The sequence below is a fragment of the Heliconius melpomene genome, chromosome 19 (assembly GCF_056956725.1).
Source record: "Heliconius melpomene rosina isolate 202511_hmr_F chromosome 19, ASM5695672v1, whole genome shotgun sequence".
NCBI lineage: Eukaryota > Metazoa > Arthropoda > Insecta > Lepidoptera > Nymphalidae > Heliconius > Heliconius melpomene.
The window spans coordinates 9,863,755-9,875,352 of NC_140407.1; the positions used below are offsets into that span (position 1 = coordinate 9,863,755).

At 33.7% G+C, this 11,598-nt stretch overlaps 1 non-coding gene across 1 annotated transcript; it reads right to left on the reverse strand.

The window, feature by feature from the left end:
* Positions 1-9,276: 9,276 nt before the first annotated feature.
* Positions 9,277-9,347, reverse strand: TRNAG-ACC (transfer RNA glycine (anticodon ACC)). The gene has a single exon. It is a non-coding gene; the product is annotated as a tRNA-Gly (tRNA).
* Between the last annotated feature and the right edge of the window lie 2,251 nt (positions 9,348-11,598).

Sequence of the window (11,598 nt, forward strand, 5' to 3'; positions counted from 1 at the left end):
AAGCTGCATTTTTCAGAAGTGCTATAGGCTATATAATATTACATTACACATATATACTAATAAATTAAAATATTTTCTAATTTGACATGCAATTTATTCTGCCATGTTAATAACAACCGTCGTCGCTACGCGACCGCGTTCGTTATCGCGTCATTTTGATATTCATCCTTATGAAAATAAATATAATAGTCACTTTTAGCATTTCATCTAGATTGAAATTATATATCTATAGAAATTATATTCTTATACTAGCGGACCCGAACGCGGCTACGCCTGCTTGAAATATAAGAATATAATTTCTATATAAAACAAACAAACTCTTCCGCTTTATTATATTAGTATAGATTTGTGGCACTGTCAATTTACAACGACCAAAATCAAATATATAATAATCAAACAAAAGAATAATTACAATTTGTCAAATCTGATGTCTGCACTCGTTTCGTAATTTTTCCTTGCGGGGAATTGAAGCGAGAAAAAGAAGCCACCAAAGAGCGGTCAGTGTAAGCAAGGCTCTTAATAAATTACATAAATTGGTAGCCAGGAGACTAATACCTTTGGAATGGCTATAAGCTGGTCATAACGTCGATTAACCGTGCGTGCAGTAATCATTTCTCCCAGAATATTTACTTCCGTCTGTTCTATGGGTCTTATTAAAAGGATTCGGGGTAAATGATTGCCCCTAATAAACGTTTATGAAAATGGAAAATTGCGTTCGTATTTTGTTTCATTAAAACTTTTTATGGGCTGTCTTATTATAATTTGATATATAGCGTGTGTTAAAGATGATGAAGATGTTTTTTTGAACCACTTTTGAAATTTTTGAAAAATTAATATGGAAGTAAACAAACAAAATATGAAAATAAATAAATTAAGAGCGATCATTGTATCACCCTAAAACGTTACTCCATTTTCAATTAGAATAAAAGCCAGGGACGATATGGATATTTTGTGAAATGGGAAAATAATCAAATTTCAACTGAATAATGAGAGGACCCTTCGATGAATGGTTAGAGGACAGCGTGACAACACAAAGGGTATTTAACTCGCAGTTAGTACTTTTTGCCCTACGCGTCCCGCTGCGTTGGACACCCCGTGCCCACCCCTTGCGATTATTTTGTCGTTATCGCCATATAACGTATGCAGGATAAGCGTCTGAACGAACGTTGCGCTCGCCGTTCCTATTCCCACTCTTATTATAGACTGTGTGTGAAGGCAGTACGAGCTATCGAATGTGTTATCTTTTACGGCACTGCCATTATCCATTTAACCATTTTCTAATCCTTTGATTTATAATATCCAGCTAATATATCGCTTACGGCTGCTATAAATTTAAATTATTCCAACGGTCAATTAACGAGATAGCTTTCCCAGTAATATATCCATAAGTCACGGAACCTAAACCATTGGGCGGCTCTTTTAATTTGGAAAATTACTTTTCTTACTGTAAAAAGCCGGTCAAGTACGAGTCGGACTCGCCCACAGATGTTTTTGTATAAATTTCATGATTGTTAATTAAAAAAATCTAAATAATCTGCACGCTATATTAAAATAATCTTCCTGCACACAGCAAGGTAGGCCGAGGGAACCTAGTGTTAAGACACACCATTCCTCACTTTCCGCCGAATTCAGGAGGCATTGCTTATTGAGTAGCGGAACTCAACGCCGCGCTTTGCATTGACACCAGAGTGAAGAAATTAAAATATAAATTTAAATTCGAACCCACAACCAGTCGATTTTACAGTCTTATTTTGTGCTCCTGTGCCATGACTGGCCTGAATATATATCAACACAAAATATAACTTATCGACTTATTTTATGTGAAATTAACTACAAATATAAGTTTATAATATTGTTTTGTGGACGGTCGGACAGACAGATCCACACACAGAGAAGTGTGGACGAAACCCCAAAAAGAGTAAATATAACAATTTCGAAATAGAATACAAATATCGTATACTAACTTGATTTGCACATAGACGTACCTAACTCTCGCATTGCTCAGCACCCGCATATTTATTAGCAAAGTCAAACACACCTTTTAAAACTCCTAATATTTCAGAAGGAAACTTGCCAATGTTTGAAGAGGTGAATTCTCCAAACATTCTATTGATACAAATAATTTAACAAAATGGGAAAAACGATATTTCACTGGGGGTTTGTGGCGTCAGGGCGGGCGAAAAAAGTTGACTAACTAACTTTTTAGCATTTCGTTAAAAAGCACCCGTGGATTAATTTGGGTGTCGGAGTAATACTTATTTACAATAATCCGACTTGTGGGAGAGAATGAATTGTTAGAATAAATTTCGGTTTCGGGCGTTTTAGGGGTTTAGAGAACCTTTATATTAGAAATACTTTTAAAAAATGTTATACTGAAATAAATAATAATTCTTGGTTATTAATTTTTCCAGTAGATATACAAATATATGGTTATAAAAATTAGGATTTATAAAAGATGGTATATCTATGTTTGGTTCTAATTGTTATTTTTTCCATGAAATTAAAAATCAAAATATCTTTTTAATAAACAAATCTATATATTTTTTCAATATTTAATTAGACCTACTTTTATAATATATAAATATTACATTGTACAAAATTTACTAATTTAATCATTTTATTTTATCCCTTATGTTTTATTAACAATGGCATACCATTTACACCCATCTCTAATAAGCTTCATATGGAAGCTCAAGACCGCATTTTGAAATTACGCGTCTGCCCCATCGTTTTTCAGCCCCTAAAACCTTAATGATACATCCAATTAGACCTGCTAAGAATAAATATTTTACCTTTACAAAAAGGGAGGACCCTGAATAATTTTAACAAGTAAAATAAATATAGACGCCAGAGGTAAACTCGTCGGGTTATGGGTTCGATTCCCACTCGAGAAAATGAAATATTAAATATTGTCATTTCTACGTGACGCTGAAAAAAATATTAAACTCTTATAGCACAATATACTGTACCAAAACAAACTCACTCGACGACGTGACGATTAAACAACTGTCCCTTTCCTTTCGCTTAGGATAGGATAGTCTGTTTTTTCCTATAAAAAACGTCCTATCCTATCCTATCCTATCCTATCCTATAACAGAGCATCTCAGTGTGACAAAATGCATATACATTACTGACATAAGCCATCGTCAATCGCAACGGGCGGTATAACATTTGCATATTGCGTGGAAGTCGCGATTAACATTTTTATTAAACAAGGATTACACTTAATCCTTTTTTATTCGACAATTAGAAACGTTATCGCCGCCGTAGCGCTCGTAAAGAGTTGAAATAGCTATCGAGCTAGTAATTAACTAAATCACCCCTCATATTTTAGATAAGCTAATCAAACTTTTTAATTTTTTTTTCTAGTCCCCATCCATGGGGTGTTAAATCTCTTTTTTATGATTCTTAAGACGTGATGATGATGATTATAAACTAAGCTATTTTAACTGGATTAATTTAAAGTTTTCTTAAAATAAAAGTTAAGTTAAATAATAGTTTTCTTATATTAAACTAGCGGACGCGCGCAGCTTCGCTTGCTTAATTAGGGTGAATACTAATAAACCACGAAACATGTTTTCAATGAAATATTTTTAAGAGTCTAAATTTAAAATTTTATAAAAATCGGTGGCTATTTAAAGATTTTTCCATACAAACTTTCAACCCCTTATTTGCACCCTTAGGGGGTGAATTCTAGAAAACCATGAAACACATGTTCAATTAAATATTTTTAAGAGTCTAAATTTAAAATTTTATAATAATCGGTGGCGTTTTAAAGATTTTCAACTCCTAATTTGCACCCTTAGGGGAAGAATTCTCGAAAATCATGAAACATGTATTCAATCAAATACTTTTAAGAGTCTGAATTTCAAATTTTATAAAAATTGGTGCCGAATTAAAAAAAAAACTATACAAACTTTCAACCCCTTATTAGCACCCTAAGGGGAAGAATTCTAGAAAACGATGAAACACGTATTCAATTAAATACGTTTGAAAATCTAAATTTCAAATTTTATAAACATCGGTGCCGATTTAATTTTTTTTCCATACAAACTTTCAACCCCTATTTCGCCCCTTTAGGGTTAAAATTTTTCAAAATCCCTTCTTAGTGGATGTCCAGATTACGAAAGTAAACATCTGTCCAAATTTCACGTTTCTACCATCAGTGGTTACGGCTGTGCGTGCGTCTTACCTCAGTCAGTGAGGACAAGTCCTTTTATATATATAGAAAACCCGATGTTACGAACACTTTATAGTAAAAAATATGTAATTTTAAATGCATAAATATCGCGAAATCCAAAGAATATAGATGGTGATGATTCATCGTTTTATTTCTTGTATTTTTTCTCAATAAAAACAAGTCAAGAGTTGAGTTAGTTATTGTACAGTATTATGTCAAATGTTGGCTTGTCTTTTAAATTTATTTGATACCAGCAATTTCACTAATAATATTATTATATATATTTAGAAAAGTTACATGAGATATGCTTCTGTAAAAATATTTATTTCAACGTTAATAAAACTTTTAAAAATGTATACAGTGTTTGAGATTATTTCTCGAGAACTGTTAAAGCATACTCACGTAAATCGTAAAAAAGTTCTTAGGATTTGATCCTCAATTCTACGAAATTACCTATAAAATATGAGTTCTCGTCTTGGAAAGGTCGTAAACCAATGGACTTTTACAAATAAAATATTACCAATAGGTGCGATTCTTAAATGCCAGCAGACGACGTGACCAAGCCGCAGTACCGATGGATTTATTAAAATTCAACATGCGAAATTCCTTTATTTAACGTTTTAGTGATTTCTTTAATTTGCTGCTTTAAATTTTCATAATTTGAAATTTCAATCGTTTGAATGTTCAACTTATATTACCGTATTTTATTATAGTATTTTATATCTATTAATATTTTGCTAAGTTTTGGAGATGCTGTAGCATAACTCAGATTTACGAAAATAAGTTTTTCGATAATCTATAGGTATCTACAGGTGTCCTTTTTCGTATTTTCTTGCAAAAACAATAATATTTCTAATCTGTTAAAATATAAAGCATATTAAAAGATCATCTGTAATTTTAACTGAAAAAAAGAAATAAACCTATGCGCATGTTTGCGAGTCGATAACCTGATCGAGTTTGATTTATTAGATCGTACCTGTACGTATTCCCATTCAGCGCAGACTACGAACGTGCTTCTCCTATCAAAAGTTATACGATTTCCAATTTACTTAGACTATCTTGTCTGAACACGATCTTGAAAGCTTACACTGAGTAAATGTATGCACTTAACACAGAGCTTTCCTTATGTTTCATATGCAATATTTTGTTACAAAAAAGTTATGTATAAAAGATATATTTGTAATTTTCATCTCCAACTCTGGGAAAATAATTTCACAATTCACCAGCAATATTCGAATTCTAGTGGAAAATGGAGAGTGGAGGCCCCAGGAGAGTGGAGGTCCCTGGAGGGAGAGTCTTGACACTAGATTTTGAACCCCTCTACGAGACACCTTCAGCTTTTTTTTTCAATGCAATATACCAAAGCATTTATATTGTGAACTGGATAATGGAATCTAATGTTCCATTTGTATGTAAAAATTTCTTCTAACTTCAGTCACCGAGCCTGTGAAATAGCCGTAATTTACACGTTGTATTAATGAAGCACATGCCATATACACCACAATAGATAATTAATTATAATCGATTATCGATACATTAAATGAACTAAACATTGGCATCAAAAATCCCAAACGTTGCCAAAGCTTAATATATATTCATTTTATGTAGGTAGTGGGGGTGGGGGTAGGCCCCATGCACTTAGACAGTAAATTTATCGTCTGGCATCCATCGGGCCCCCAATTAATCTCGCTGCGGTACAGACGCAACACGCCGCAACACTCGTATATCAAAAAACTTACGTGCAATTTCATAGTTGAATTAATTCAGTTTTGGAATTATTGCAATTTTTATTATATCATATTATAATATGAATGATAAAAATTTCTGTGTTACTTTGAGCTTCAACTTCATTATCGAAAGCGAATGATTTTGTTGTTTGATAAATAGAATAAGCTAGTTTATTAACGGCCGTTAATAGTATATGAGCAATCAGCTATTTTTAGTTTAATATTAGTTTATCAGTGACACTATAGCGACTGTAACGCAACGGTTGTGGGTTCTATCCCCACTGCAGGAAATCAGATATTTATTTAAATTTATATTATCATTTCTTCGCTCTGGTATCGACGCAAAAAAAAACCACTGAACCACTCGAACCCTGAACCTAGGATCTTCAAATTTATTAGAAGAGCATCAGTTAAAGTATAGCTGAAAATTTCTATCATGATAATGCAATGCAACCTACCCCACGTTAAGTGTACCTACTACCTATATGCTTTTTACTTTACTCTATTCTGCGTAATTGGCTAGTCTCAACAGCACTCGGCTCAGAACTGAAATTGACGAGCTGGATTAAATTTTAGCTTACATAGCAAGTAATACAAACTCGAACCCAGTCGTCGCGCAGACTGAATGACATGTGACTGTTAACGCGACAGGATGTGAGTTCGATTTCCACTCGAGGAAATTAAATATTTAATATTCTTTTTTTTCACTCAAAACGCAGAAATGCCTCCAGAAAGATAGAACATGCGGGATACAGCGTGTATAATTCAAACTCATAATATGCTTAGGCAATATAGAAATGACAAATCTTAATATATTAGCTAATAAAGGTGTTCTTAAGACAATTAATTGCCATAATACAGTAATTTAAAACACAAATCTTCTAACTTAATGAGTAATAAGCTCTTAAAGAGTTAGCGACTTCTCTGAAATTGGTAAAGTCCCTTCGTTTGCCTCTTAACAACACTTAGGGACTTTAAATTTCAAGATAATGCTTCTTAAAAAATAATATTATTATAACGCTTAATAAAAATGTTTCTAATCTTTATTAGTACAGCTTCACGCTGTATCCGCAGACAGCAGGGTAGGCAGAGGGAATCTAGTGTTAAGGCACTCCGTTCCCCACTTTCTGCCGAATTCTGGAGGCATTGCGTGTTGAATGGCGGAACTCAACGCCGCTCTTTGCCTCGACACTAGAGCAAAGAAATGAAAATATAAATGTAAATAAATATTTTATTTCCTCGAGTGGGGATCGAACCCACAACCGCTTTCTCTGCTTATCGTGACCGCTTTACGTTGGAACTCGAGGAAATATATAGAGAAAACGTATGAGAGAATATATTTTTTTCTAGTAAAAAGCTTTGAAATAAAAAAATATTTGTAATTTTTTGAGCTTCACGCTGTGTCCTTCACATACCATTTTCCGCTGAATTCTAGAGGCATTGCGTGTTTGGCGGCCCTGTTACGAAAGTCAAAAAATGAAAATATTTATTTCTTCATTTTCTCGAGTAAGAATCGAACCTACATACAACTTCAATTACCGAGCCTGTGTACGCTCGCCTTTGCCCCTGACGACGTCACAACTGGCCTCTGATCTTCTCACTCTTTTTATGTTTTACTCTACAAAAAGTTTTTTTTTTATTTTGGTGACCTATAAGAAACAAAAGTTGTTTTCGACATTAACATAGGAAGAAATCTTTCTATCTAAATGAATATTATATTTATATGTATATCATATAATATACCTATCAATTATTAAAGCTTGCCCATATTTTATCCAAAAACGAATCCTATTTCTCCCAATATATAACTACATATATCGTATTGAGAAAAATCGTCTCCATATAAGGCCTCGTCGCGGTCGGTGGAAGCATAACCTCTACCCTCAAGTAATTAGCTATGCTCCGCAGCAGTAATATTAAAGACCACGCCCCCTGCGGGAAAACATTAAGTTTTACAGGCTGAATAGAGGCGAAGATTGGAAAAAATTCAAAGCATTTTTTGTCGAAATTCGTAAAAAAATGTTTTGTATTGTGAGTAGCGTACAATAGTAGATGGAGGAAATGAGTCTCGGTCTGGGCGGTGCACAATTTAACTCGCGCTCCCTCTCGACTTCTAGGGTACCTACCTACAGACATTATATTGTTGAATATTGAATTTCGTTGTAATAACATTTGCGTTTGTCTGTCTGTCTTTGTATAAAGTGGATTCAGTTTCTACTCTCGGTATCTTCTTAGTCTTTATAGGACATAGCCTAGTTAAGTCAGACAAAGTAGGAAAATTCGTATATGTAGGTATATTGGGATTTAAATAATCAATTATTAGTTTTATTATAAAGGTTGTATTAATAAAATTCGTATAAACTTTAATGAAGTTAAAACAATAATTTATGTAAACCGGCGATTAATATAGATAAATTATATATATTTTTTTTCAATATGTATCCCGCACACGGCAGGGTAGGCAGAGGGAACCTAGTGTTAAGATACTCAATTCCCCACTTTCTGCCGAATTCCGGATGCCAGAGCGATGAAATGGAAATATAAATTTAAATAAATATATCATCTCCTCTAGTGGGGATCGAACCCAGACCCAGTCGATTTTACAGTCACACTCTCTGCCCCTGCGCTACGATTGGCGTCGATACTTATATGTTCTTAAAGTTTTTATTATTATTTTAAAATATATAATATCAGTTTCTTAATATTAATAAATTTTATTAAAAAACTAGTGGACCCGAACGCGGCTACGCCCGCTTGAACTATACGAATATTTATGAAATTATTTTCAGTTTTCAATAGAGAGATGCGTTAAGCAAGGTCATTTTGGGTGACGTTTTCTAACCACAAGCTTTGCAAATCGTTGCTTAGCAAAGGTCGGTTGTTATTAACATGGCGGCATAAATTGCATGTCAAATTAATAAACATATCAATATATTGGTACATATCGAAAATATTACAAATATGAGAAAAAAGTAACCTATGTTCATCCCGAGACCCTCAAGTATCTCTATATGAGTATTTTATCACAATTCAATTAGCGGTTTGGCCCTGATTGCGTAAAAGACAGACAGACAGACAGACAGAGTTACTTTCGATTTTTTAGTAGGTACCGTAATTTTAAATCTGTGCTACTAATCTTTTCAAGTACTTATTAAAATATATTTAAATTACTATTTTTAGATAGTTAAATGACATTAAATAATACATTCAACTCGAATTATCCAATACGTGCAAACGCATCTAAATCTTCGTTGCTATAAAGGCAGGCGGGTTTTTTTTTTCGAGCTTGTGGTTAATGCTGAAGAGGGTATTCTGTCCCTGATGAAAAGCAAGCACTACGTGGCTGCCTGTGACGAAAATTAAATAGAATGCATCGGCCGGGAATCGAACCCGGGCCGCCCGCGTGGTAGGCGAGCATTCTACCACTGAACCACCGATGCGTGTAAGGCAGGCGGGCGCGGCGGACTCGCTTGTATAAGCATAACGTCGCGAGGCGCGTTTCGCAGCAAGGATTTTTTGATATTGTAACAACTTCTAAATTACTTATTAAAATGAAAAACAGAAAAGACTAAGAAGAAGTTTTGATCTACATTAAATGGCCAACGTAACTAATATACTTATTTATATGCTGAGAGTAAGGGATAAGTGAAACTTGACTCGATACAGTTGATGCGTGAACGGCGTGATGTGTCAATAATTAAATGCGTTTTTCTCTAAAACTATTCGCAATTTCGAAATAGTTAAAAAGCAAATTTTATCTTCGTTTAACGTAGAAATTTAATAAAGTATTTTAAAGGATAAGGATTAATACCATTATGGAAAAATATCCCTCACAATAAAAAATATATTGAAATTATTATTTTTAGACAGAAAAATGATCACTACGCGTTATTCTTAAAAGATATGAATATGCCGTCGCGGACTTTTTTGTAGATCTTATTAAGAGGAACAATACTCCAGTACATTTTTTCATGTAGTACTTACCATTAAAGCAGCGCATGCGCGAAAGTGTCTCAACGGGTAGGACTTTGTACACATTTATCGTATTTATGTTAATTTACATAAGAATGTACAAATAATAAACTATATATAAACCTTCTACGAAAAACACTCGACTTAATGGTGAAGACCGCATCAAAATCCGTTGGGTGGTTTAGAAGAAGAAGAGTTAGAAACAACAGACAGACACGAAAAGCGACTTTGTTTTATAAGATATATAGGATAGGATATAAAAAATAATTCAAGAACTATGAATATAAATAATAGTGTCCAAATTACAATCTAGACACACGAAATATGTATCGATTGTGTAGCACACGTTGCACGTTGCTAAATATAATGTTTCTCTCAACCCTTCAAAGCTTCCATATTACTAGCTATTAGCATAAAATCCATAATAGCGTAGCCTAAGCTTTTAATTAATTACTGACCGCCTGACGTTGTATGAAGAAAATTCTCATTATCTTTTTAGATAAGCAATTTGTATAATTTGAGGTTGCGAGCGACTCTAAACGCGACGGTTGTGGTTTCGATTCCCTAAGTGGGAATAAAATATTTAATATTTTCATTTCCTTGCTCTAGTAACGAGGCTAAATGTGATGAATGTCTTAATAGGATACGGCGTGTCTTAACAATAGGTTCCCAAGTTCCCTTTACTTACCCTGCTAATTAAGGATACAGCGTGATGCTAAAAAATGTATAATGGTCATATTTTACGACGTTATTGGCGATATTTTTTAATCTGTGGCCGAGCCTGATGGCGGGTCATTTCGATTTTTTTTTATATTCTGTGCCTCTAAAGGCTCTAAAATAATACTTACAAATATACCCACTTGTATATTAGTCTAAAACTTCCATATTTATCCTATCGTTTCTATTTATCGTTAATAATATACACTACAAATCAACCGAAAAATGAAATCTCATTCTACTCTGAAACTACAATTTTATATTACCACTTCTCTATCGTCATAATACAGTTTTATAATATTAATTTCAGTATAAAATGCATTAGATTTCTCATATACCAAGCAGCACAAGCATTGTACACTGTTGAATAACCAAACAAACGTTCCACTAGACTAACAGCGGCCGTACGGCGAAAAACTCATAAATGTTAACGAAAAATAAATAAAAAGGCATCCACTATACAAACAATCTCCGGGAAAACTAATTTATGCGGCGCGGAACGAAAGTGATGTTGGAAAATTCTTTTATGTTTTGGCAACATTTAATATGGAAAAATTACTTTTTGTATTAGATATCATGCGCGTAGTAGGGTAGTTGCAACGTTTTGAGTACGCTTCGTAGATTATCTGAGAGTCGCGAACAGCCTTGGCTTGTAAGGCGGTGATTTTAACGGTTTTGTTGTTTTATATGAAATATTGATATCGAGGAGAGTTGTAGCGCAGAGGCACTGTAAAGGCAGGTTGGGAGTTCGATTCCCACTCGAGAAATTAAAATATTTTATCGTTTAATTTTTTCGTTACGGTGTCGAGGCAAGGCGCGACGTTGACTTCCGCCATTTTTTACTAACATGTATTACATTATAAGTATATTGATATGATAGTTTTTACTTGTCCTCTATCCTTTTATCTTTTTTTAATTGAAGTTAGGACAACATGAACATTTAAAAAAAATTAAAGAAAAACCACAAAGTTTCATGTTTAAGGAGTAGAAAAAAAGACTGCT